This window comes from Mesocricetus auratus, unplaced genomic scaffold (assembly GCF_017639785.1).
Source record: "Mesocricetus auratus isolate SY011 unplaced genomic scaffold, BCM_Maur_2.0 Super-Scaffold_100676, whole genome shotgun sequence".
In the NCBI taxonomy this organism is placed as follows: domain Eukaryota; kingdom Metazoa; phylum Chordata; class Mammalia; order Rodentia; family Cricetidae; genus Mesocricetus; species Mesocricetus auratus.
The window spans coordinates 56,256,901-56,283,125 of NW_024429266.1; the positions used below are offsets into that span (position 1 = coordinate 56,256,901).

General features: G+C 49.0%; 1 protein-coding gene across 19 annotated transcripts in view; it reads right to left on the minus strand.

Annotated features, from left to right (window-relative positions):
- The window catches only part of Plekha6 (pleckstrin homology domain containing A6), a 137,397-nt gene that overhangs the window by 67,115 nt on the left and 44,057 nt on the right, over positions 1-26,225 (minus strand). The window contains exon 1 of one of the 19 annotated variants that reach the window (XM_021229119.2): positions 8,706-9,256. The exons of the other annotated variants lie outside the window; for them this stretch is intronic. The gene's annotated coding sequence lies outside the window, so the exon portion shown is untranslated. Of the gene's footprint in view, positions 1-8,705; positions 9,257-26,225 lie in introns of those variants that run through there. 19 annotated transcript variants of the gene reach the window in all.

The window sequence follows — 26,225 nt, forward strand, 5'->3', positions numbered from 1 at the left end:
ATTTGTTCCCAGGGTCCAATCATTTTTGACAGTGAGATCTGAGAAACACTCCAGGCTTCTATAACTAAACCTTCAAGATGTAAGCTGTTTTTTGAGTTTTTTTTTTCTAACTTGGACCCAGAAGCCACAACTAGTACAGGGATACGGAGTGGAAAGTACCCAGAATCTCCTCTAGACTTTGCATACAAGGCTAATCTGAGGACAGAATAGAAGCAAGAAAGAAGGAAAAGGCCAAGAAGGACAAAAATGGCAATGATCAAAGAAAATAGATGGGCTGACTTCTAAAGTACAGAAAAGTGTCAGAGATGCTCAAGAGAGAGCTGGAAACAGGAGACATGAGTATAGCTTAGGAGTTGAAGTCCCTAAGGAGAGTGACAGATAGGTACCACTACTCAAAGGACTCTGAGCTGGTTGCCGGCAAGTGGACATAACTTTGTGATACAGTCCCAGATGACAGCATTATTGGGGAAGGAACAAGTCTAGTGTTCTGGGTCCTCTTCTGTCCCTGACTCTCACAATTCTCCCCAGCTATAGGGTCCAATCTGCCCATCTAGTCTTCCTTAGAAATGTCTACTTTTCTGCTACCAGCACCATGATCCAATAGCGCCTATGAGAAGCTCTCTACCTCCATTTTCTGTTCTGCAATTGGCTGGAACAGATATTCTTTGTTCCTATAGCAACTAACTTACCATCTTTCCTTTGAGTATCTTCCCAGTGAGAGACACAGTCCAGTCCATACCCTCTCCAAATCATCAGGCTCCTTTGCACAGAGAAATACCATGAATACGGGGACCTGAACACTCAGACTTCAAATCTTGCCTGATCTAGAGTAATCCAGAGAGGGGAGTGCTTGTTTGGAGGTTCTAGCGGGGGAGCGCAGCTACTCGTATACCCTTGACCGAAGACGGGTCTGGGTTGGGGGGAGGGCACGGGAGGAGGGGAGGGAATGGGAGAGGGACCTGGAACTGACTTGTGAAGCAACCTCGTTTCTTATCTAAATTTAAACTGGAAAATAAAATAAAATAAAATAAAAACAGAGAGGGGAGTGACCATCTGATAGCCCTGAAAAGGTAGGTGAGGAAGGTTACCAGTGCCATTGCCCCCTGTAGTATTGCCCAAACAACAGAGCAGGGTCCATCTTTCCAATGAAGTGTTAAAAGCATGCTATGTCATTACCAGATTGAATTAGCACTTCCTTGGACTGTCTTTTTTCCACATCACTAATGAAGACCAGTGAGACCCTCTAATTGAATTTCCTCCTTTGCAAGATGCACATCCCTCTCACGCTTATCTGGGAATAGTGAAGCTTGAAAACTCCTCTACAGATGGCCCTACTCCATGCAAGACTTCTCCAGACAGGGCACACAGCCATTTCCACTGCGGATGCGTCTTCTCTCATTACCCGTGATCATGCTTATTCCTGGCTCTTACAGCCCCCACAAAGCCAACTGGTTTCTTCTTGTAAGCCACAAACTGAGCTCAACTTTAGCTTCTCTTCTGAGCTTTTCACCTACTGGGATCCCAGAAGTCAATGTACAAACAGACAAATGATGCCTATTGGAAAGTGCCTTCCCACTGGGGGAAGATAACAAGCCGGGAATGCCCCCATCCCACCCTCAACAATCTGCCACTCACACCCGGAGAAGTAAGATTCATGCCACGGAGGAAAATACCTGGCTCCCTGACAGATAGACCTGGCTTGGAATCACAGCTCAGATTCTTTTTTCTTTTCTTTTTTTCTTTTGGTTTTTCGAGACAGGGTTTCTCTGTGTGGCTTTGGAACCTGTCCTGGAACTAGCTCTTGTAGACCAGGCTGGTCTCAAACTCACAGAGATCCACCTGCTTCTGCCTCCCAAGTGCTGGGATTAAAGGCGTGCACCACCACTGCCCAGCTACAGCTCAGATTCTTACCAACCAAATGGCATTACGTACAGTCCTCATCCCCTCTGAGCCCTTGCTTCCTCATCTGTGAAATGGGGAGATTAGTTCCGACCTACAAGATTACAGTCACAGTGCCTTCAAGGCATTTCAAAATCCACAAACACCTGAGACAAGGCTTTTTCGTAATGCAGCTGGCAGCAAATGCCAATCAGACTTGAACCTATTTGGCAACAAAACATGACCTGACCTGGCCCTAGTCTCCTTTCAGCCTCTATCCAACTTCTGTGACTTTTGAGATCAGTATTGCCACAGACACATTAAAATGACTACGGGGGACAGGCATGGTGCCACACGCATTTAGTCCCAGAACTTAGGAAGCAGAGGCAGGTAGACTCTGAGTTCAAGACTAACCTGGTCCACAGTGAGTTCTAGTATAACCAGGACTACACAGAGAAACCCTACCTCAAAAATAAACAACTGGAAGCTAATGCAGATTGGTGGAGGTTTTATGTAGTATAGAGTATGTACTGTGCCTGTCACCCTAAAATCCACAGAGCCTGCAGAGATTGCATAATAAAGCGGGGAGCTATGTAAACCCCTTCCCCCCAGACAGAGATTTCAGAGCAACCACTGGAGTTATTTAAGCTGAAGATGCTTACAGGTATCTGCCTTATCACCAACCTGGAGAGGGTCTCTGGGTTCCTGGGACCTGGGGCTGGCTCTCTGGAATTCAAGTTGGCATGGGGTTGGTGAGAAGAAGCACAGCCCAGCCCTTTCTAAAAGCCTGCTGCCTGTCTACTCTGAGCAGAGCTGGCAGGGGCAATGTGATGCTGTTATTTGGTTGAACCTCAGGTATAGACATGCCTGAAGATTCCAGACATGCCTCCCAGCTCCCCACCTCATTGGGTAGCCAGTGCTCTCTCCACCTTCTCACGGCCTCATCTGCCCTCTTTGTACCCTATGGGCATCCCCAGGGGGGATAAATGGCCCAAATATGGCAAACACTGAGAGAAGGGGGATCTGAGCTTATGAGAACTTGGACCAATAGGAGGAAAGGATTCTGAACATTAGGAGGTGCTGAAGATGGGGTGTTCCCCAGGTGAGTGGGGAGCAAACACACCAACATCCAGTGGAACAGGTATGGCTCGTTTCTCCAGATGCCATCTCTTGGCCCCAGGAGAGTTTTATATGGGAAGCCAGCCCTAGTCAATAACAGCAAGTTGTGTTGGGCAATTCCTCTACTCAAGTCTGTTGGCTCTAGTCACACATTTTAGGGACTTACCGATGACTAGTATGTGATCAACTTTCTTAGAGACCCAGTCATCCCAATGAGCTTCCCAAATCTGAGCCTAGCTCCACCCTGCTGCCCCAAGCCACCATCCCAAGAGACACCATTATTGGACAGATGACCTGAATTCTAACCCTCGCAAAACAGTAAGGTCTTCCTGAAGCTCCTGAGAAGGACCCACTGTCTAGCTCATGGAGAACTACACCCTGTATGGTTAGCAGTGGTGTGGTAGCAATCAAATTCAGTTCCTTTACTATACAGAAACAGCGTCCTAAGCCAGGAGAGAGGGGCTGAGTTGCTTGACACCATGTACAAGTAAGAGACTACACTAGCTCCAGAGCCTCAGAGACCACAGCAAAGGTTACAAAGCTAAGGCAAGCCCTTGCTGACCTTTGCATTCAGAAGAAGCCACGCTGAATGGCTCACATGTCTGCCCTCCTGCTTTGAGTATCTTTGAAGAAACTCTTATCTCCAAGTCAGGGGGAAATCGTTATTAGTCAAGCTTGGTGCTGTATGCCTGTAACCCTAACCATTATGGAAGAAGGCAAGAGGATCACAAGTTCAAGGCTTCCCTGAGCTATATATCATGTTCAAGGTCGGTCTGAGTAGCATTGTAAGAGCCTATCTCAAAATAAAAACTAATGCGGGGGAGGCTGGAGAGATGGGTAAGAGCACAAACTGCTCTTGTAGGAAACCCAAGTTCAGCACAGCATCCATGTCATGTGGCTCAGAACTATCTTTAACACCCTCTTCTGGACTCTATAAGCACCTGCACTCATGTCCACACACCCACGCATAGAAACACTCCCAGACACAGACTTTAAAAATTTTTTTTTAAATATCTAGGGGTGGATTAGCACCGCAGAACACTTTCCTAGCAGGAACAAGGCCCTAGGCTCAACCCTAGCAAGGGACTGGGGACCCTTAACAAAAAGTGAGTTTTAATTTGTTTTGTTACTTTGAGTCAGGGTCTTTTTTTTAAAGATTTATTTATTTATTATGTATACAGTATATTATGTATATATGTCTGCAGACCAGAGGAGGGCACCAGATAGTTGTAAGCCACCATATGGTTGCTGGGAATTGAACTCAGGACCTTGGGAAGAACAGCCAGTGTTCTTAACCTCTGAGCCATCTGCCCAGCCCTTGAGTCAGGGTCTTACTCTACCTGGCTTGAGCTCACTGTTTAGATTAGGCTAGCCTGCAACTCACAGAGCACCACTCGCTTGTCTTCCAAGTGCGGAGATTAAAGGCTTGTGCTACCACACCCTGCTCAATATCAAAGACTTTTTGAAGAAAACCACCAATAGAAGTGGCCAGAGAAAGAATTAAGAGAAAGTGCCTGTTGCCATCACTGGTCTTCCCCAAACTCCAGTGAACCATGAGATGGGCCCTGGTGGGCTCTAATGTGGCTGAGGTTTTTAATGTTCGGTCCTTGGATCCCTTCCCATTTTGTGTCCCCCACTTCAGCTACCTGGAATGGGGCCCATTAAGCAGCTGTCAGAAGCTCCAGGTTTAGACTTTAGCATATCACCATTCCAGAGACCTTGTGCAGTAGGGACTCTCTGGCACCTGGGATCAGAGTCCTGTGTACCTCAGACAAGCTTGCTATACTTCTCTGTTCCCTAGAGGAACTTGTGGTCTACCACGTACTCTCCCAACTTAACCTGCCTAATTTAGGAACGTCAACTCCTTTCTTGGACTAGAAGAGCCAGACCTTGTGCTTCTGAAGAAGAGCCCAAGGATGCACCTCAAAAAAAAAGAGCACCCAATTGAATTTCAATTTCCAGCTTGGTTCTAACTTAATCTCCCCTAACATTTCTGATCCTACAAGTCCACACACATGTTTGGAGCAACCACAAAACTGAGGTTCTGGTAGCTGGAGATCTGCCTGAGAATCTCACGTATTTGTTGAAATTCCAGGCCTAAGTCCTTAGAAGGCAGACAATTCAGACACTCTAATGCCTCTGGGAACCTCCAGTTTGGAAGATTTTCAGTCTATAGTCAAGAGCTCAAAAAAAGTTGAGAGTTCAGCAGCAGGAATTCAGCTTTGTAAATGTCCTTGCCCCTAACCACCTAGAGATGTTTCTAAATGATTGACACTGGGCACCAAGACCCCAGGTGCAAAACAGACATTATGCTGCTCCCAAAATACAATCCACAAATCCCTTCCGTGGTTCCCAAGGATAGATGATGTCATTTCCAAAAGTTGGCTGTGTGAGTCAGAGCTGCAAGACCCAGCCCAACGCTTGGAAAGGAAAGTCTCCATATGTGTCATTGAGGACAAGAAGAGGAAGTAAGAGTTGACCCTTGGCCAGTGGCCTTGTTCTGGAGAGGAGACCTCCTTCAGCTTGGGGATGGGGAAGCCAAAACTCAGTCTGAGCTCATCAAGTAAGAGGGCCACAGGGCAAGGGGACTGGCCTAGGATCAGAGGCTGAGCCTGCAAGAGGCTGCCTGACAAGGCCTTATCAGAGGGTCTGCTTAGAGAAAATCCTGGAGGCAGAATTTTTGGATTTCATGGGCCAGTAAAACTTCAAAAACTGAAATTTGAGGAACCAACAAAAGGTTGCCAACTTTCTGTGTTTTGCCAAATAAGGAAACTGTAAAGCCCAGCTACCATCTATCCTCATCATCCACCCATGACAAGACAGAAAGCTGTAACCTCAGCATATTTTAGCACATCTCCCTTCACTAAAAGAAGTCCTTCACATGGAACACATTTTGCTTTCTTAAAAAGGAGAAGGAAAAAAGGTACATTCTCCTCCTTACTTTCCTTATTTTAGTTGTCACAGACCAAAACTTGAAAACTTGGGACTCAAAGGTCAGATGACCCTTCCATGTCTATTTGTAGTTTGAGCCTAAAAGTTAAGAAGAAAGACAGTAAACTTTGGAGATTTAGACATCTCTCTGTGCTGGATATAGGGGTGGCGAGGGCAGGGGGGGGGGACCACAAGCGGGTTGGTTAGCTTGGCCACTGAGACGATGCCATGCCAACCACGAAGCACCAGAAAGGGTTTGATGATTTTATGAATTAATGTTCACTGAGTCTCCATCTCCATCCTGGACCCCCGTGTTTCTATGAACTCCTGAATTTTATGGTCCTTTTGACTGTTTAATATAAGATGAAGACAGAAAGATCATTTAGCCCAGGTGAAGAATTAAATTAAATTAAAAGATATACAGTAGACTGTGGGTGTGGCAGCAAGCATCAAGTCAGCAAAACACAGGCAGAGGCCTTAGAGAAGGGGTTTCTCCACCCTACCAAGCAGCTTCCCCACATAACTGGGGGTGAGCAAACAGAGGAGGGTTCATACAGTATCAAGCAGTGATGGGGGATATTTGATCACACTATGAAACCTGAGTTTGCATTTGCATTAATTAAATAAAATTAACCTTGGGTCAGGGGGCTGAGTTAGCAACTAGTTAACAGAAAGTAATCCTGGAGCATCAGGAGGCTCTGAAGAGACAGACTCACCAAAAGGAGTAGGGAGAGATTTGGAGTGGTGAGGCTTTTTTTTGTTTGGCAGAGAGGAATGGTGCTCTCTTTGGGAGACACCAGCAAGGAGAGAAGGTTAGCTAGGTGCTACTCAACCTCTCTGAGCTAGCAGGCTTTCACCCCAGCCTTTGAATCTCAAGTCTTATTTATAAATAGAACCATAGAGATTTAGTTAAAGCTACCTTTAGTGGCAGTGGCAGAGCCAGTGTCTTTGGGAACAGAATTCTTGCCAGGCTGTAGCCTAAGTGGCTGGGCCGCTGCCAGAGAAGCAAGCTGGTAACTGCAGAGTTGCAATTGCTGGCTGAAGTAGCAGTAGATTAAGGCACAGCCACCATACTGAAGACAAAACAACAAAGCTGAGAAGTGAGAGTGGCCAGAGGGATGTGCACCAGCACTAGAGCAATGGTTAGGAGCCAGATCTTCCCCTTCTTCCCACCTGCTTACACCCTGTAAGTAGCATCTTCCAGTCTCTTCCTCATCTGCACTAGGGAAGTAGGTGCTCTCTGCCTTACTGCTGTGTGGACACGGTGCTGATGCCCCTCACTGGCTAGGACAGCAGAGTGGGCACACAGTGCTGATGAAAGCAGTGTGGACGCGGTGCCAATGCCCCTCACTGGCTAGGACAGCAGTGTAGAGACAGTGCTGATGAAAGCAGTGTGGACACGGTGCTGATGTCCTCACTGGCTAGGACAGCAGTATGGACATAACAGTGCCGTGGGTCTGGGCTGGAAGACTGATATAACCAACAATTGTTACGGTTAATGTGGGTCAGGACCATACACAGCAGCTTCTCCATAGCAGTCAACACTGGAAATTCTATTTTGAAGAAGCTGGGGACACAAATAAGAAACATTTTCTTTAAATTCCCATAACTTCAAAAATAACTTCAGCATGCAAACTGCTAATTACACTGTTAATGAAGAGTAGCATGTTTGCTCCAGCCTATCCCTGCCCCAGCCTGCCCCCAACAATTCAACGACATTGAGTTCTTGTGTTCAAAATGCTTTTGGCAGACCCACACTGCCTATCACACATCTATTTCCTCAAAGCCATTAGGCAGCCCTGGTTTTCAGTTCCAGATTACATCTCCACAGGGAGCAGAGATTTCCTGGGTACTTGAACATCAGCATTTGGGGGTTCCTCTGCACCTTCTCCTATTCCTTTCCAACCGTTCCAGGTCCATCTCTAACTCATATAATGCATACCTCATCACCCCAAAATCTGCTTTTCAAAACCCACCTCCATGCTCTTGCTGAGTCCCATTCACTCTGGTCCACCCACCATCCCAGCCAGACCCCTGCTAAATCCTTCTTTGCAGCGTTGCTGCCCACAAGGTAAGCTCAAATGGGCCTTGGCCGCTAATCAAAGCTGCCTGCCTATCCCTGGCTATACTAGGTGGTTTGCCGAGATCTGCCCCTTGCAGCTGGTAACACACAAACCCAGAGCTGCATTCAGCTAGCCTCACCCTCTGCCGCCAACCACCCATCCAAATATCTGTATCCAGGCATAGTGCCAGCCCCACCCACCTAAGGCATTGGCCTCCCTCATGCCCTGCACTGAAAAGAAAGTGCTCCTGGCATTTGTCTGTCACAGCTCTGACTCTTCCAGTGGGTTCAAAGTAACTGTACATGGAAATCATGCAGGGAGTCACACTGGTTAGTTAGCTGCACCAGAGGGGAACCAAGTGCCTGCCACCAAACCTCACCCATGGACATGAGTTTGCTAGACACTCCAGTACAGACCTGCCTATGTAAATTCCCTCTGTGATTGCTACCCCAAGTACAGAAATGTTCATATATCATTCCAGAAATTAGGCATCTTCGTGGAAGACCCCAAGGATGAGCGATCTAGGATTGTGTTTGTTGGGAGGCAGAGGGGGGGGGGACACCTGAAAGGGAAAGGGGTGAAAGGAGACTTGCATCCTTGCTATGAATGGATACCCCCCCTTACTGTGACATAATCCTCTCTCCGACGTTCCCTGAAATGGCTTGGGTAGTCCCAGTCCTTCCTACTTAAGACCCCCAAGATCCCTAATTTTACCTTTTCCGTGCTGACACTCAGAACCCAGCTGAGATGCAGAGCGCTGACCGAGAAAGAGAGACGTGCCTGTGGTGGCAGCTGTGACAGCTGCCTTGGCTTCAGCTCCCACGAGAAAGAGAACGAGCCCTGGAACGAAGAGTTTCCCCAGCCTCCATGCAAGTCTCTTGCATCAGCTCTCTCTCTCTCTCTCCCTCTGCTCCAGCGTTACTGAAGAAACACTGGCTGAAAACCTGGGAGAAAGTCTTTCGAAAAAGTGGAGTGTGGAATCTGAAGCTGCAGGTTGGCTGGGCCCCATGTAAACGAACACACACCCCTGCTCCTCAGACTGCTGCCTGCTGCCGCCTACTGCCGCCTTCGGAAGCTTCTGGCTTGCTCCTGAGTACCAGACATCCCCTAGCCGCAGCAGCTCCCGAGAAAGCAAGCTGAGCACGCACAGGGAGAGAGAGCCCTCTCAGACGCTGTCTGCCACTCTCCCGGCCCCAGTCCCCTCCAGGAACTCAGGTCCAGGGACCAACGCCTTCACAGCCATAACGGTACTAGCCAAACTCCCAGCTCAGGAATGGCGTCTTGGAGACTTTGTCTTGCATCCAGGAAGAATGTTCTTTTATGGATCTGGTTCTAGATGGGGTCTGACATACAGAGAATTCTAAACACACCTCTTTCCTTTTCCAGTGTTCCACACAGCACCCTCATTGGGCCACCTCCTTCCCTTAGGTTTGCACACAGAACACAACCAGGCCATGTGACAACAGTCGTGGTGACAAATGTGGAAGCCAGAAATGAAATGGCCTGGCAAAGCTGGGGAGGACCTACCAGCCCAACTTGGCATTCCTGGCTGGCGAAATGGAAAGAGAAGCCTTTAAGGCCAGATACTCTACTCGCTGATTTGGTGGAATGGTCCTTGACTTCTCTGAGTCCGAGTTTCTACATCTGTAAAAATGATGTTTATGATGCCACCTCTGAGTAACAGTTCAGTAAGAGTGTATCTCAGCCAGGAGGAGCACATTAGACACTCAGAGCTCCCTCCCCATTGCAACACTTGGCTTTATTGGTTTTCTTCTGACTCAAGACGAGACCAGTCAATTGCCTTACTATTTACTGCTCCTTCAAGGGTTGGTTTCATGTTTCTCCTCCAGCTTTTTAACAGTCGCCCTGGTGACCTCCAGAGTTTCCCCGGCACAGCAGTCACAGTGCAATGCTTCATTTCTGCCGGGGGAAATCTTTGATCTGTAGACCAAGGTCACAGACTCACTGCAGACCTCCCTGCAGCTGTCTCTCAAATCTCTATCCTCAGGCTCCAGGCTTGCTCTCCATGAGTCCAACTTCCTATTGGGCATTTCCCGAAGGGGCAGCCAGGCTTTATCTTAAACTTAGTCAAATGAAGCTGGACTACCCTCTGACGACATTATAGGGTTGATATGGCATGGTCCCCAGGACACAGTGAGAGAAGGTGGAAGGAATTGAGTATTTCACTATTTGAAATAAAACAACAGGGAGCATGTGACTGGAGATTCCAGGGATTTATGCATACTAAATGAATACCCTACCAATAAGCTTCAGTATTGGGTTAAAAATGGTCTATGACTACCAATATGATCACACTTGCCCAGAGCTGAAGTCAACAAACGTGTTATATAAAGGGTTAGAGTGCAGATGTCTCACTCTGGAGCATAGGGTCTCTGTTACGCCCAATCAGCTCTCCCGATGTGCAAGAGCAGCCAAAGGGACAGAAATGGGCCAGTGTGGATGTGTCAAACAAACTCTCCTGTGCTCACTACGGTTTGAATTTCATATGGCTTTTATGCATATAAAACAATGTACAAGGGCTGGAGAGATGGCTCAGCGGTTAAGAGCACTGGCTGCTCTTGTAGAGGACCCGGGTTCAGGCCCCAGCACCTACAGAGCTGCTGAAAAAATAATACTCTTATTTTGGTGCTTTCCCAGGCATTTGAAATATAAATACCATTCTTAGCTTACAGATGATACAAAATTAGGTAGTAGGCCCACAATCATTCTTAGCTGACCTGCTCCCCAACTTAGTATATCTTAGGAAGGGCACAGTAGGCACAGGTGATGGCTGCCACCTCTAAGAAGGGAGCTGGGGCAGATCTGAGATAGGTAGGAGGGAGGTTTGCATGGGCTAGTCTTCCTTTTGCTGTTGTTGTTGAGATAAGGTCTATGTAGTATTAGGTAGCCTGGAACTTGAAATGTAGACCAAGCTCATCCCAAACTCACAGAGATCCACCTGCCTCTGCCTCCCAAGCACTAGGATTAAAGGCATGCACCATGAAATACTTTTCTGAGCCATCTGAGGGCCATAACCAACACGGTAGAAGCAATCTTCAGTGGGTTCTCTGTTTTCTCCCTTTCCTCTATGTCAATGTCTTTGTAGCCAAATGTACTAACAACTCAACTTTGACTTACTCCTTTCTAACCTCTCGCCCCACAGGCCCTCCACTCTCCGAGTAGTTTATACCATTCCCCACTCATCGGCTGTTCTCAAACAGTCTTGTGGAGTTTTTGTTTATTTTTTTATTTTTGAGACAGGGTTTCTCATTGGCCTTAGAGTTCACCTAATAAACCAGGCTGGCTGGTCAGAAAGAGAACCACAGGGATCCCCCCATCTGTACTTCCCATAGCTGGGATTACAAGTGTATATGACCATGAGCAGTTTGCCTCAGCAATCTTTTCTCCCTTGTGAAAACCACGGACAAGGAGAGACTAAAAGGCTGGGATGGAGCTCAGCAGGTAGAGAGCTTAGCAGACACAAAGCCCTGGGCTCAGTCCCAGATACCGAATAAACTGGGTGTGACAGCACACACTGATAAACCCAGCACTCACAAGGTAGTGGTAGCAAGTGGATCAGAAGTGAGGTCATCTCAGCTACGTAGTGAGTTTGAAGCCAGCTTAGGCTGCCTGAGATGCAGGGGAGGGACCTGAAGCATCTTAAGGAATGAAATTCTTTTGCAACTCCTTGCTTTCCCTCTGGGGTCCTACACTTGCACCAAGTAGGATGCAAAGCTGCCTGGTCTCCATCTCCCATCTTGCTGTAGACAGGGACACAGGGCAAAGGCCCACTTAGAAGACGCCTGTGGGATGGCTCAGTGGGAAAGGATGGCGCCCAGAGCTCAATGACCTGAGTTTGATACCTGGACTCTACGTGGTGAAAGAAGAGAACCTGCTCCCAAATGTCATCCTCTAACCCACACACATGCACTGCAAGGCAAGTGCATGCATGCGCAAGCATACACAAAATAAACAAGCGTGTTCAATGAAAAGATCCATGGAGGAGAAAAACTGGTTCTGAGACACATGACCAGACAGGACCACACAAAAGCCAACACCTTTGGGGAAAGACCAATGCAGAAAACAAACAAACTAATAAATGCATAAATACACAGATAAATAAGTTTTAGGGAGAAGACAGATGTCAGAACTGAGAAGAAAGGTGTCAGAGTTGAAACTGAATCCAACGAAACAGGGCTGTGCTTTAGACAGGGAAGCCAGGAGAAACTTCCTCTAATTCCACCCTCTGGGACTTTACAAGTGAGAACTCCCACTCTTGGGGGATTTGAGTGACCCACAATCACAAGGCAGGAAAAGCAGAGAGATGACAGTTCGCCTGCCCCAGGTGTGAGGTACAGACAGCAGGCTCATAGTTTTGGGATGCAAAGTAGCCATTACTGGAGAACGTGGCCACAAAGCTTTTTGCTTCTACACATTTGCTTCCAGTTCAGGAACTAAGCAGAAAGATTTCCTGAATGTGTAACCAAAAGCTTAATGAAAACTGCCAAATATAATAAGAGTTTTCAAGTATTCTTTCTAAAACATCCAAAAGATTCTTAAAGACAGACTCATTGTGTCTTGGGATCAGAGAACATCTTTGCTCAGAAGTGTGTATTGAGGACCATGGAGAGGACTTGGTGAAGTGAGACATTTGCACTAGACGTGCTTGCTAAGCTCTGTCTCCAATCCCACAGGGGAAGGAAAGAACTGACTCCTAGAAGTTACTCTCTAATCTCCACACATGTGATGCGTGCACACACACACAAAATAGAACATTTAAAAATACAAATAAAATAAAAAATAAAAATTTTTTAATGTTTGTCATAGGGTTGGGGAAATGGCTCAGGGCGTAAAGGGCTTACTGCACAACCATCGGGATCTGAGTTTAGATCCTGCCCCACATAAAAGCCTGGGCATTGGAACCTCTGGTGTGGTGGGAGCCGGCAGATGCCGGGGGTTTGCTGGCCAGCCAGCACACCCCAAATAACAAGCTCTAACTTCATTAAAAAAGTCCTGTCTCAACGAAGATGAGGTGGAGAGTGACTGAACACACAGGACAATGGCCTCTGCCCCCACATGCACTCACACAAGTGGTCATACCTGCACACACACTGGCACACACACATTCAACACAAGCACACACGCTTAATTGACTAAAACTGAATATGATTCCTTTCCATGCTTCCCAACATGAAGGGAATGATGTAAACAGAATTACTTGTTTCCTTGTCTCCCTCTCTTCCTACCCCAACTCCAAGACAAGGTTCATGACATGGAAGAGAGGAATAGCACACAGACCCTTGCCAGGTTCTGCCCTCTCTGGGCATCCATCATTCCTTCTTGGCATGGGGAAAACAGACCAAAAAAAAAATCTAGACCCAAGATGCAAACCTCTCAGACACCAGAGGAGGAACAGTGTGGCCTATCGCTCTCTCAGACATGGCCGTCAGCCTTTTCAGGAGTCTGGCTGAAGGACTCACAGCACTCGGGAGTCCATGAGGCAGGCCACTGCCTGAGCAGCGCAAATGCAACATTTACCTGAGTTTTGGCAAGTTCTCTGCACACTCTAGCTTTTTGGCAACATTTGGCTAGCTCAACCAGGAGGACAAGGAGCAGGATTGGGAATCTTTTGTCCCAAATCCCAGCTGTCCTAGCCTTAGGCATATGGGCTAAAGAGTACTTGGGTAGGGAAGAAAGGCAAACTGGAATGCAGCCCGCCCCAGCCATGAGCAGCAAATCTCCAGCATGTGGCTTCATGCCATTTGAGGAGCTTGCAAACATTCACAAGCTGAGTTCCCCCCCTCACACCCCTCCCCAACTCATGTGCAAACTCAGCTTCAACTCCTGGGTGCTCCTAGCCGGGCGTTGGTGGCGCACGCCTTTAATCCCAGCACTTGGGAGGCAGAGGCAGGCGGATCTCTGTGAGTTCGAAGCCAGCCTGGTCTACAAGAGCTAGTTCCAGGACAGGCTCCAAAACAATACAGAGAAACCCTGTCTCGAAAAAACAAAAAAACAAAAACAAAAACTCCTGGGTGCTCCTGACTGGGCAACTGGAGCTCTAGGTCTGGATGCTGCAGAGTGGCTAGCGTTCCCATGAGCTCTCCCTCCACACTGCATTACCAGGTCCTGGGGGACATTGGTGGCCCCCACCATAGTGCATACCACCTGTCATACCCAGCACTTTCCAGCCTCCCTGGCTAAGGGACTCTGGACACTGGGATGCCCTTGCCGGTTTCTTGAGAGAGTGCACACAGGAAGTTACGCTGGAGACAGATAAGAGAAGTCTCCTGTTTCTCCCTCCTCTCCTTCTCTCTCCTCCTTTAACAAGAGGGCTGCAGGACCACAGAAATCACCCACACTCTGCCTGCATGACACTCACTCTCAGGTGGCTGTCCTGGATAACACACCTGGACTGCTCCCACTTTATCTGGGATCTTTTAGGAGCTGTGGTCATTAGCGGGAGAGCTCATGTGGGTGTCTAATTAAGCAATCAACAGCAAATGCAGAAACTCATTCGAGCTGCCTGCTGCCAGCCACCCAGAAGCTTCTCACAGACAGCGCTCTCCCCCAGCTGCCTGAAAAGGTCCCTGTTGTTTGCCTGACTGCACAGAAGCATCCCGAGCTGTTCTTCACTATCTGCTGGCACTGGGTTCACATTCCCACTGTGTGTATGTAATCCCTGCAGATAACAGTAGTAATCAGGCTCCTAGAAATGTGGGTCTGGTAGCCCTACTGGGTGGGCAAGTGAAGGGGCCCAGAGGGATGGTCTTCTGAGAGAGTGCCCCCTTATCTGGCCTCTCTAGATGCTCCAGAGCCCTGTCTGGCCACTCTGGCATGTTTGGGTGAGGAGTAAGGAAGTGGGGTATCCTTAACAGCACGATGAGCTGGCTGGAGTGGGCAGCAGCTAACCCCTCTTACAGAGACCTCTTGGGGGAGCAGCACTTGGCTCACCTCTCTCTCTCTCTCTCTCTCTCTCTCTCTGTCTCTCTCTCTCTGTCTCTCTCTCTCTCTGTCTGTCTCTCTCTCTCATTCTCTCTCTCTCTCTCTCTCTCTCTCTCTCTCTCTCTCTCTCTCTCTCTCTCTCTCTCTCTCTCTCTCTCTCTCTCTGTTTTTTGAGACAGAGTTTCTCTGTGTAGCCCTAGCTGTCCTGGAACTCAGAGATCCGCTGCCTCTGCCTCAGTAGCACTGGCATTAAAGGCGTGCCCCACCACAGCCTAGTCCTATCTCTCTCTTTAAATGGAATGTTCCATTTGCTCTGGGAGCCTGGGAAGAGGAGGGTCCCTGTAAAGAGAAGCTCTCATTTTTTAGAGACTGAGTCTCCCAAATTCCACCCAACACTTGTCCACATAATAAGGAAGGGAACTAGGCCATGGGCAACAGCGCAGTAGGACATTGGAAAGACTAGACTGACTTTACCAGGTCATCACCCCCCCCCTAGCCTAAGTCAGCCAACTGGAAGGAACCGATACTTGCCACTGCCCGGCAGCAACACATATCCCAGGCATGGAGACACATCCAACCCCATTAACCTCATGTCCGTGCTGTCCCTGAGCCACATCTCATCTTCTCCTCCTGTCTCATCTCTTCATGCAGAGGCTTTCGCCCACCTAAGTGGGTAAATGCAGATGCCTATGGTGAGGGGGCGGGTACCTAAGGAACAGTACATAGGCCAGAACTGGGGACAAGGGACAAGCAGAGTCTTGGGGGACAAGTCCAGGGCATCTGATTCTTCAGGCCCAGGTACCCTCAGCCCACACCCTAGTTGCCCTCATGCATCCCCAAGCTTTGCCAGCTTGTCTCGTTACCCTGGCATATACTCTAGTCCCATCATGGCATGTGGTTCTTTCTTGCAGAAAGGTGAGAGTAGCCGGGCAGTAGTAGTGCATGCCTTTAAATCCCAGTGCTTGGGAGGCAAAGACAGGTGCATCTCTGGGTTCAAGGCCAGCTTGGTCTACAGAGGGAGTTCCGGGACAGCTAGGGCTACACAGAGAAACCTTGTCTTGAAAGATGACAACGAAGACAAAGACAAAAGAAAGAAAGAGAGAGAGAAAGGAGGGAGGAGAGGAAGGAAGGAAGGAAGGAAGGAAGGAAGGAAGGAAGGAAGGAAGGAAGGAAGGAAGGGAGGAAGGAAGGAAGGAAGGAAAAGAGTGACTTCTATTTCTAATCACTGGGATCTACCTGTTCAACCACTTCCAACTATAGGACAAGCTGGATTTTACTGGCAGCAGGTAGGTAACGTGAAGTATTTGAAATGGGTCATAGGAGAGAGTTTATTGCCTTGTCATTGCACTTTACAACTAAAGACATTTCCTAGGAGGATAGGAGTTAATTCCTAATATCACATGTTACTGTCTGGCTCGGAAATTGTCAAATATTTTCCATTCTTCCCACCTGTGATGTCAATACTAAATCCTTGGTTTGAAATCTCAGGCCCACCTGGTCCCCATTCACCATTTGTTATTTGGTAGGTTGGTTAGCTGGTTTTTTGTTTTATTTATTATGTTATTTATTTATTTATTATTTTGAGACAGAGTGTCACTATTTAGAACTCATTATGTAGACCTCTAACTCAAAGATTCACCTTCCTCGGCCTCCCCAGCCAAAGGTATGCGCTATTACGTCTGGCCCTGACTGGCTGGTTTTTAAGGCAGTGCCACTCTGGGGGTCAGGCCAGTCTTGGGTTAGCAAGACTAAACTCCCCCGTGCCGGGATAACAGAGGTATACCACCAATATCTTTCTGCCTCTGCCATCTGAATGCAAGGATAATGGGCGTGTGTCACCATACGCAGCTCCCCTCCTCTTTCAAATGCTCTGTGTGTGGGTGTTTTAAGCAGCTGAATTGAAGTCTTAATGTTTCCTCAAAGGGTCTTGATGTTTCAATGCCACCTGGTTGCAAAGATTCCCTTCCCTTTCCCATTGGGGGGCCCATTCCTCACCACTAGAGAAAGTTGTCGATTACAATGGCAGATTCCATTCACAATGATTATCTTGTAATCAGAAAAACTCCAAAAAACAGCCCGACTCCATTCCAGATACAGGCTGGCTTCAAACCTAGAGGACAACGGCAGTGGACAGTGATTCTGGCTGAGCTCGGATGCCATTTCTTCCAGGCATTCTCTCTAGCCCTTGAGACACTAGAAATCCCAGCCATGCTGAAATGATAACCACACCTCTCACATTTATTGTATGGACAGGGAGGCATCTCCATCCCAGACAGATGCCGACAAAACAAATGAAGGAAATGGCCCTTTTATCAAAAGCAGCAGTGACAGCAAGAGGAGTGGACCCAGGAGGTGCTCAGGGAAGAGCACAACATGGGAGGACAGTGAAAAGTCATAAGAACATTGCAGGATGGAGGGTGATACTGATGGTATAGACACGAACACTGTGCACACTGCTGAAAATGTTCTACAATACAGAGGAACCCGTCTCAAAAAAAAAAATGAATGACTCAAGAGAATAGCTCCCTGAGAGTCTCCCCTACACTGAGGTCAGGATGAACTTTGGGGGCTGCTTCTCACGTGGGGAGCCTCGCTCTACCACAAAAACAACCAGAAGCACCAGCAGAAAAGCTCCTGTGGGAAAGGTCCTGGCAGACTCTAGGACTGCTCTACTTACAGGAAGCAACTAGAAATCCTTAGTGGATAGCCTGGCTTCCCTCTGAGGCGAGGAGACAGGGATACTGAACCTCTGTGAGGCTCTGTGCCACCCCCTTCTGGAATCTCACTTCTCCCCACAGGACCCTCAGTGCTGACTGACTCCCTGCTGCACACACACCAGTGAGGCCTACTGTCGTGAGGCACATGGGGCTGCCCTGGCTGTGTGGTGTGAGCGGCGGAGCAGAAGGGGTTATCAGTGCCCTCCAAACTTCACAATTCTGTCTCTACCCTCTGCATTCTACCTGGTCTTTTGAAAAACAAGTCCTCAGCCATGCCTGGCATGTGCCAGGCACCAAGCACCTGGAAAAGAAGATGGAACCTATTCCAGGGGATCTTGTGACTCCTTCTGCGTGCCAGAGAACCGGGAGGGAGGGGGAGTTGGAGAAGGAGAGCCAGACTCCACCATTCCTGGCCCTTTAAAGGAACAAAGCTGTTCTTGATAGCCACAGGGCAGCATGGGGCTAGCCAGAGACCACAACTGCCTGCAAGGACAGTGGGAATAGTTAAATAAGTGATGCTGACAGCACAGGTTGCGACATGAATCGCCACTGAGCAGATGCCAAAGGTCCCGAGCTCCCATTCCGACCCCACAGCAAATGCTGTGTGCGCTCGGGCAGGCTACAAAGCCACTCTGATCTCCAGCTGACTGCACATGGCCACCACAGGATGGAGCCAGGAGAGGAGAGGGAGCAAGCTGACTGTGCCTTATGCCCACCTAACAATCTTTAAAGGATGAAGACTAGTTCCCTGGGTAGGCATCCAAAGCTCTCACCAGCTGCCAGCATCCCAGTGTCCTCACGTGGTCCCTGAAGATCCAAGGTTCCCAGGCACCTCTTGTCCATGGTGCTTGCTATCGCTTCCACCTGAACTATACAGCTTCCCTCGGACCCAGCCTGAACCCTGTCACACTCCTGCACCCCCGCCATGGGGAAGGGGTAGGTGGAAGATGAGGTCTTCCTTTCCTCTGCAGAAGGTTCCTTGTGTCTCACCCACCTCCCCAATCCTCTGCTAGGCTGAAGACCTCAGAAGACAAGACCCCAGATGCATCTTTCACTTGTCAAGTCTAAAAGACGTCCACTTTGTGCCTGTCACGACACAAGGAGAATAAGGGAGGTCTGGGATCTGCATCCCTTGTGCCGGGGACAGTGTGGACACAGGAGCCCCACCCATCAGTCAGCAGGCTGGAGTTACCCTGAGGTTCTGCAGGGCTTACTGGCCACTCCCCTTTAGCAGGAGGCTAAAAACAGAGAATAAACTAAAAACACAAGCATCCTAGCACTGGGTCCCGCTCCTCCCCACGTGTATGCAGGCATTGCTCTCATTACTTGGTTAGATCTTTGAAAAAATCTTATGCTACTTTGACTTTATAGATTACAACAGGTGATGCCAGAGAGGTTAGGAAAGGGCTCAAAGTCACACAGCAGGCAGCAGAGCTTACACAGGACCTCAGGTTTGTCTGGTCATCCGCTACCCTTAGCCTCGTGACGCATAATTTAACTGCAAGTGCCTGTGTGTGCCCAGGCTTCCTGCTTAAAATGAGGAAATGAAAATCTATTAACCTCAAGCTCTAAGGTCATGTGTCCTGGGAATCCTCTACTCCTTCCTGTCCAATGCCAGGTCAGCTCCCACACTGCTTCAGGAGGCCAATGCGATGACACCAGACTGCTGCCCCAGCCTGCGTCACTGCTCAGTGCCATTAGTGAGCGGTCTCACCAAGAAGCCATCAAGGATGGGCAAAGCAAACTATGGCATCTGGGGGCCCCTCCCACCAGCCACAGCTGCACTCCTCACACAGGCTCCTCTGTATCCCTCTGCCCCAGAAGCTAAGTTCATCCCTCAGAACCTATCTGTAGCTGTTGTCCAGAGAACACTTGTCTTTCCACCTTCATTCCTTTCTTTCCGCCACTCCTGCCCCAATGCACGGAAACGATCCTCCACTCTTAGGATTTTGCATGTGCCTGAAAGATGCTTATTTTCCCACCCTAAATCTAAGCCGTCCCTTCCAGGAAGCCCTCTCTTGTTGTCTGTGTCCAGATCTGACCTTGCTGTGCTTTGTTTCCTTGGAACTTAATCTCCTCCGTGCATTTAGTGTCTGGGACCCTCACAGGACACATCCACTTGACAAGTGTTAACAGGGAGCCTATGCCATGTGCCAGGTATGTACCGTGCAACTGCCAGGTGCCAGCAGCGCTAAGCGCCAGACACTTGGCCCTTGGGAAACCTGCGCTCGAAGCAACGTCCTCAGACACTTTCCTGGGAGAGGCTCAGGTCTGTGCCTAGACTGCACTTTCCCAAGGACTGTCCCCTCTCTGTTCCACCAAACACCTGATTTACATGTAACTCTTGCATAGCCTCCTCACCTTGTTTTTGAATGCATAGCACTCCTACAATGCAGGGCAGGCAGAGGGTATCAGCCCACTGGAAAGACAGGAATGCCAAGGCCCTGACTGAAAGACAAAACTGCCCAAGTGCCTTCTACTAGCCAGCCACGTCATCCGTAGAGCTCAGGCCACACGACTCCCACGGCCCATCTTCCATGAAGATGGGACCAAGTAGTCCCACTTCTCATCTGCTGCCCCAGAGAGGCAGAGACAAAGCTGAGGTAAAGACGGTGTTGTAACGAGCCTAAAGTCTTCACCATGCATTCCCAACCCAGAAGAGGGGCAGTATGGATTTGCCACATGCATGAAAAACTTGTGGAAAGACAAATGTCAGAAGGTAGAGGATAGCCAACAGAGGGCATATTCGTTTGGGGTATCATCCTAAGGGCAACTTATTCTGTCTTGATGGCCTGGAAAGGAGGCCACACAGCTACCTGCCTTCTATGAGAAGGGAGGAAAGAGACAAAATGAAGTTAAAATCCTTCTTCCAGCCAGAGTAAGGCATGGGTGGCAACTGGGCAGAGAAGCTTCAGAGTGGGGCTCTGACCCCACAGCCATAAGTTAAGGCATGCCACCCAAGACATGTCTGGGTTCAAGTCACAAGTGTAGTGACCGAGAACTAGGTGAGGCCTGGCTCACGCTCAGCCCTGACCCCAAAGCTCTGTGGGAGCCCCCCATCCCCTACCCGTAACCTGTAATAGTGCAATATAATCCAGCTGCACTTGGACCCCATGAGTCTTCCTTCAAGGCCAACCTACAGAGGCCTGAGCTACTGTCCACCTGCGATCCTGTCCCTCACAGGGCAGTTCTCACTGGTGTGACAGTGAAGTAGACCTAGGAAGAGACCCGAAGGGCATAGATGGAAGGCTATTTTTAGCATTGCAAAGGGTGAAGTAGTGGACAGGATTAAGAAGGGTAGGCTAGCGTTTGTCACTGGAGACAGAGACAGGCTGCAAAGATTTATAAATAGGATAAATCAAGGAGCCTGTGTGAATAACCCTTTATGGGACGAGAGGGGAAGGGCAGGGCTGGACAACAGGAAACTCGAGCTCTGGCCACGCTTTGGCTCCATCAGAAAAGGAACAGACGCCAAGGCAAGAAAACGGAATCATTAGTCAGACGAAGAAAGGAGCCAAACAGACTGACTTACGGCTCAGTGGCCAAGGCCCTGGGTTCCTCCCTAGCGCTACAAACAACAACAACAAAATCTCAGAGAAAGCTAAGAGTCAGAGGAGGGGAGTGGAGATCTAGAGTGAAGAAAAAGCCCAAGGGCTATGTCTATCTAAGGTGCTGCACTGGGAAGTCGATGCGAGTGTTTTAACATGACCTGCGGGTGACAGTTAGGGACCTGCGGGTGACAGTTAGGGGCCGGGCCATGCTGGGAAAAGAAGGCTAGAGACCAGATGAGGAGATGACACTTGGCATCATCTTAGAGAAGAGACGCTGCTCAGCCACTGACATGCAGGAGCCTGCTCCACCCTGGGCCTCGACTAACCCGAAGGCTGTCAGACACAGATGTCTCGGTGTTCCTGTGAGACACGAAAGGCCTGCACGGAGCATCATAGGTACCTAACATCCCTGTCCGTCTGTGAGTCCAGATTTCTGGGATTGGCACACGAAAGGCAGAAACTAAATGGTGAAAAGACATGTTTTCCTCAGACAGTAAAACAGAAATGGAAATGGGCTAAGGGCTGGCTGAGGGAGAATCCCGGGACAGGTGACTGTCTCCATCTTCCTGGGATTAAAGGGAGTTCCCGCCTCACAGAACTGCTTTCAGGAAAGTCCTGAACAAACCAGGGTGACTTGCTCACCCTGTTAAATGACTCACATGTGATAATGTCTTTGGTTTGATAAAGAATCAGTGGGCACCCCATGAGGTCTTCCTGCTCAGAGACCATCTAGAACTCTGTCCCGGAGAAGGGAGGCCTAGGTCTAGCTTCCTGTCTTGTGAATCCTGGGCACACACAACACTGTATCAAAGTGCCTCGAGACTGCTGGAGGGGGGGACAGTTCTCAACTAGAGGACAAGGACCTTTAGAGACCGCTGCAGGTTCTTTTAGGATTTTGAACGTCTAGAACATTCTTTTTGGTGATTGTTAGAGTCGTCTGTGTGCAAACTCCATAGTAGCCTCTGAGCCAGGCGCTGGTGGCCACTTGGTCCTGCAAGGATCTCAGTGACCAGATACTGGAGTGGGGAGGCACAAGAAGAAACAGCAACTGCCATGCCAGGCTGCCAATGCCAAGTGCTGCCAGGCTGCCATGAGCGTGTCGACCCTTTGCCTACAGTGAGCACAGCTCCTCCCCATGGGAGTAAATACGAGCAGGCGGGCTGTCCCTGGCATGGGGCCGCTCAGCTCCCCTCTGTGCTGCTCTAGAGGCAGGCTGAGCACTCGTGGCCAGTCCCTCAGTGGCCAACTTCCTCTGCGGCTCCAGTTCCACGCCTGCTTCTGCCAGCTGAAAAGGAGCCCAGCTCCAACCGTGTCCTTGAGCTTGGGCAGACCAAGGGGCATCAGTGGATACCTAGATCCCCTGTCCCTAGAGCTGGTCCACCCTGTTCCGGGGCCAGGCAGGAGGAACATGGCCTAAAAAGTTTGAATGGATAAAGCTCCCCTTTGCCTCTGCCTACTGAGTCTCATCTTCCCGAGCCAAGGGTTCCATCAGCGTCCAGGACGTGTAAAGCACTAGAAGGGGCAGGGAGCACAAAAGCCCACGAGGTTCCCTGGATTCCTCTCCTGACTCTAGCCCAGCTGTCCCACCGTCCCTCAGACACCACCCAGTGAGCACCTCGGCAATGTGGCGACAGGGACAGGGACATCCAAAAGCAATGCCAGGGTACACAGCAGTGCTCACATGCTCTGCACCGGCTTCTAGTCCAGTGGTTCTCAACCTTCCTGATGTTGCGACCCCCTAATACAGTGACCCTCAACCATAAAATTATTTCATCGCTACTTTATAACTGTTATTCTGCTGCTGTTATGAATCGCAATGCAAATGACATGCGATATGCAGCCCCAAAGGGGTCACAACCCACAGGCTGAGAACTGCTGCTCTGCTTAGAGTACATTTCTAGCCGATTGCTTTTGCTGCCAGACGCCTAAGGATCCATTCATGCCTTCAATAACGCTTTCACTCCAAGAGAGCTTTCTCTTGCTAAGCGAGGCATCGGGACTTGGGCACAAATCCAGCCTGACCTCATTGAGCCCACTCACCCTCATCACTCCTGTTTGGCTCCCTTCTTCCCTTATGGTACGGAGTACGGACGAGTCAAGCTCACACCCTGGAGCTGTGTGCTCTGGCAGAGACCCTCCAGGTGGAAGCCAGCTCTGCGCAGCAGCCTGCAGCATGAAGATGAGGTGACAGTGGCTCCTCCTGTCTCTGCTTCTCTCTAGTTTCCCTCTGCCCTCCTGTGCCGGGGACAGAAAGCTCACCACTCTCCATTCACATGTGTGAGTCACACGGCCAAGCTCCCAGCAGAAGTAGCTCTAGGATGCTCCAGGCAGGAGCCCAGGGAGACCGAAATACAGTTGTGCGTTTGCTGCTTTCTGCTGGGATGACCAAGGCAGCAGTGGCCAAGCTCCCTCACTGTCTAGGCTCCCTCTACTCCCCTGCTCAATAACCACTCAGACTCCTCTCTTTCCCACATGGTGTTACCCTTCTCCCTGTTTCTCTGTCTCCCTCGTGAGGCCCTCCTTGTACCTTCAGTGGCCAGCATGTGAAAAGGCTAGCCAATCAGAAGGAGCTGGGATAAGAGTCCGTCATGAGCTCTGATGCTGCTCTGGCTGAAGGCTCTGGCCCACGTCAGTCCTGAGAGCCCAGAGAGCCTCTGGTTGACCGGCTCCCTCTTCTGCCCATCAGGTTGTTTGTGTTTCATTTCCTTAACAGATTTCCATCCTGTCTGCAGGGGCAGATGGGTGAGCAGCTGAGCCAGGCCTCAGGGACCTCAGTCTTGCGGGGAGGAGCCTCATCTACCCAAATTTCCAGGCCCAAACCTCGGGGGACCTTCCTGAGGGTGAGAGACAGCCAGGCCTCCAAGAGGGAAAAGTACCAGGAGCAGGTCTAAGCCAAACCCTGGGTCCTCCTGGCTCCTTCCCTGCTTGTTCCCATTCCTCAGAGAAGGACAGAGCAACTACAGGACAGCCAGGTTCCCTACCCCAGATCAGACACATCCTCCACTCACTGTGATTCAGAGAGGAAGGGCCCTCCCTGACTTCTCTAGACATAACTTCATTGTCCTCAGAATCGGAGTTAACTTTCTGATGAACATGGCCATGGTGAAAAAAAAAATTGCCCTTGAAGGATGCATGGACCTCCTTGGTGACAGACACCAAAAGAAAGAAGATAGACTCTTGCCTCCACAACATACAACCAACTGCTAGTTGTCTGCCACTGTTCCGCCCCAAGTTAGAGACTGGATTGTCAAGAGATGATTTGCATAACAATAGGGGATACATTGAGTACCTATTTGTGTCCTGTGCTCTGTGCTGAGCTCTTCATTTAAAATTCATAAGTAGCTGGGTGTAGTGGCATATGCCTTTAACCCCAGTACTCAGGAGGCCAGCCAGGATACATAGTGAGACTCCATCTCAGAAAAATATTCATAATAAACCTTACAAAGTCTATAGAGAAACTAAAGCAGGCAGAATTTAGCTTTTTTGCTCAAAGCCAAGTAATTAGAGAGTGGTAGAACCAGGAGCCATACTAAACAAGCTGACCTTGGAGTTTAGCTCTAGACTGGGCTATTCTCTCTCTCTTTCTCTTTCTCTCCCTCTCCCTCTCTCTCTCTCTCCCCTCTCCTTCTCCCTCTCCCTCTCCTTCTCCCTGTGTGTGTGTGTGTGTGTGTGTGTGTGTGTGTGTGTGTGTGTGTGTGTGTCCCCTATAGATTAGGTCACAGGCAGCATAAATTGCTAGGGACAGTCAGGGGAACTTCGTGACTAATCATTAATTTAATTAAATATAGCTGAACTGAATTTCAGAACTAAGGAAAAAAGTGATTAAGGGTGTCTCAGGTTTGACGCCCTCCACCACTACCATGACTTGAAATTTGTCTGTAGAGCAATGCAGAGGACCCAGTCTAGACTTCTGACCTAGTGCCTGCAGAGTCCCTGCTTCCCAACTCACAGAGGCCAGAATGGGCGGAACTGAGCCACCCTGTTGCTTCTGGTCTCAGGCTCCACAACAACACCTCCCCCGGAGGAGGAGGCCTCTTTCCAAAGCAAGTGATCACTTACTGTGAAATCAAAGAAACAACGTCTAATTAGAGGGAATAATTAATGGGCAATTAGTCTGCAATGAATTAATGGGTATAGGCAGAGATCATCAAGGCTTCTGACAGCCCAAAGAAACAAGCAGACACAGCATGTCCCGGTAGCGTGCACACAGGGCAGGTCCTGCCCTCACCCCAAGTAAAGCCACTCTTTAGTCTTGATCAAGCTCTGCCTCTAGCTGCCTTTGCAGGTAATACAGGGACAGCAGGATGTGCCACACGTGTGCTGAGGATCCGATCCCTAAGCCCAGGATGGGAAAAGCACTGTGTAACAGGTCACCCTGTTTCTTCAGCAACACATCACAGGAAAGAAAGAAAAGACAGCTGCAGACAGGAGTGACCTGAGAGGCATAACAGCCCATCATAATGTACAGACCTTATTCAGATCCAAATTAAAAGGAAAATAGTTTTTAAATATGATAGACAATTGCAATACTAGCAAGACTTGTTAGTTTTGTTTGGGAGTGATGATGATATTTTGGTGTTTTTCTAAGAGTCAGTACCTTTAGAGATGAAATGGTCTGTTGTCTAAGTTTCTCTTCACAATAATCAGAGGGCAGAAAAGACTGGGAATGAGCCTAAAACAAGCCTGGCCATGAGACCACTTCCAAATGATTGAAACTTGGGCATATGAGGGTTATTACATTATTCACTCTGATCTTACATGTGCTTAAAAGTTTTAATTAAATTTTTTAAAATTAATGTAAATCACCAGGCTGAAGAGATGGCTCATTTAATAAAGTGCCTGCCATGTAAGCCTGAGGACCTGAGTATGGGTCCCTGAAACCTCTTCAAAAAGCTGCCAGTGGGAGGAGTCAGGGGAGAGGGGCAGACAGATGTCCCTGAAGTTCATTGGCTGCCCCCAATTGATGAGCTCCTGCTTTCATGGCAGACTCTGTCTGAAATAAATAAATTTGTTTCAATATATAA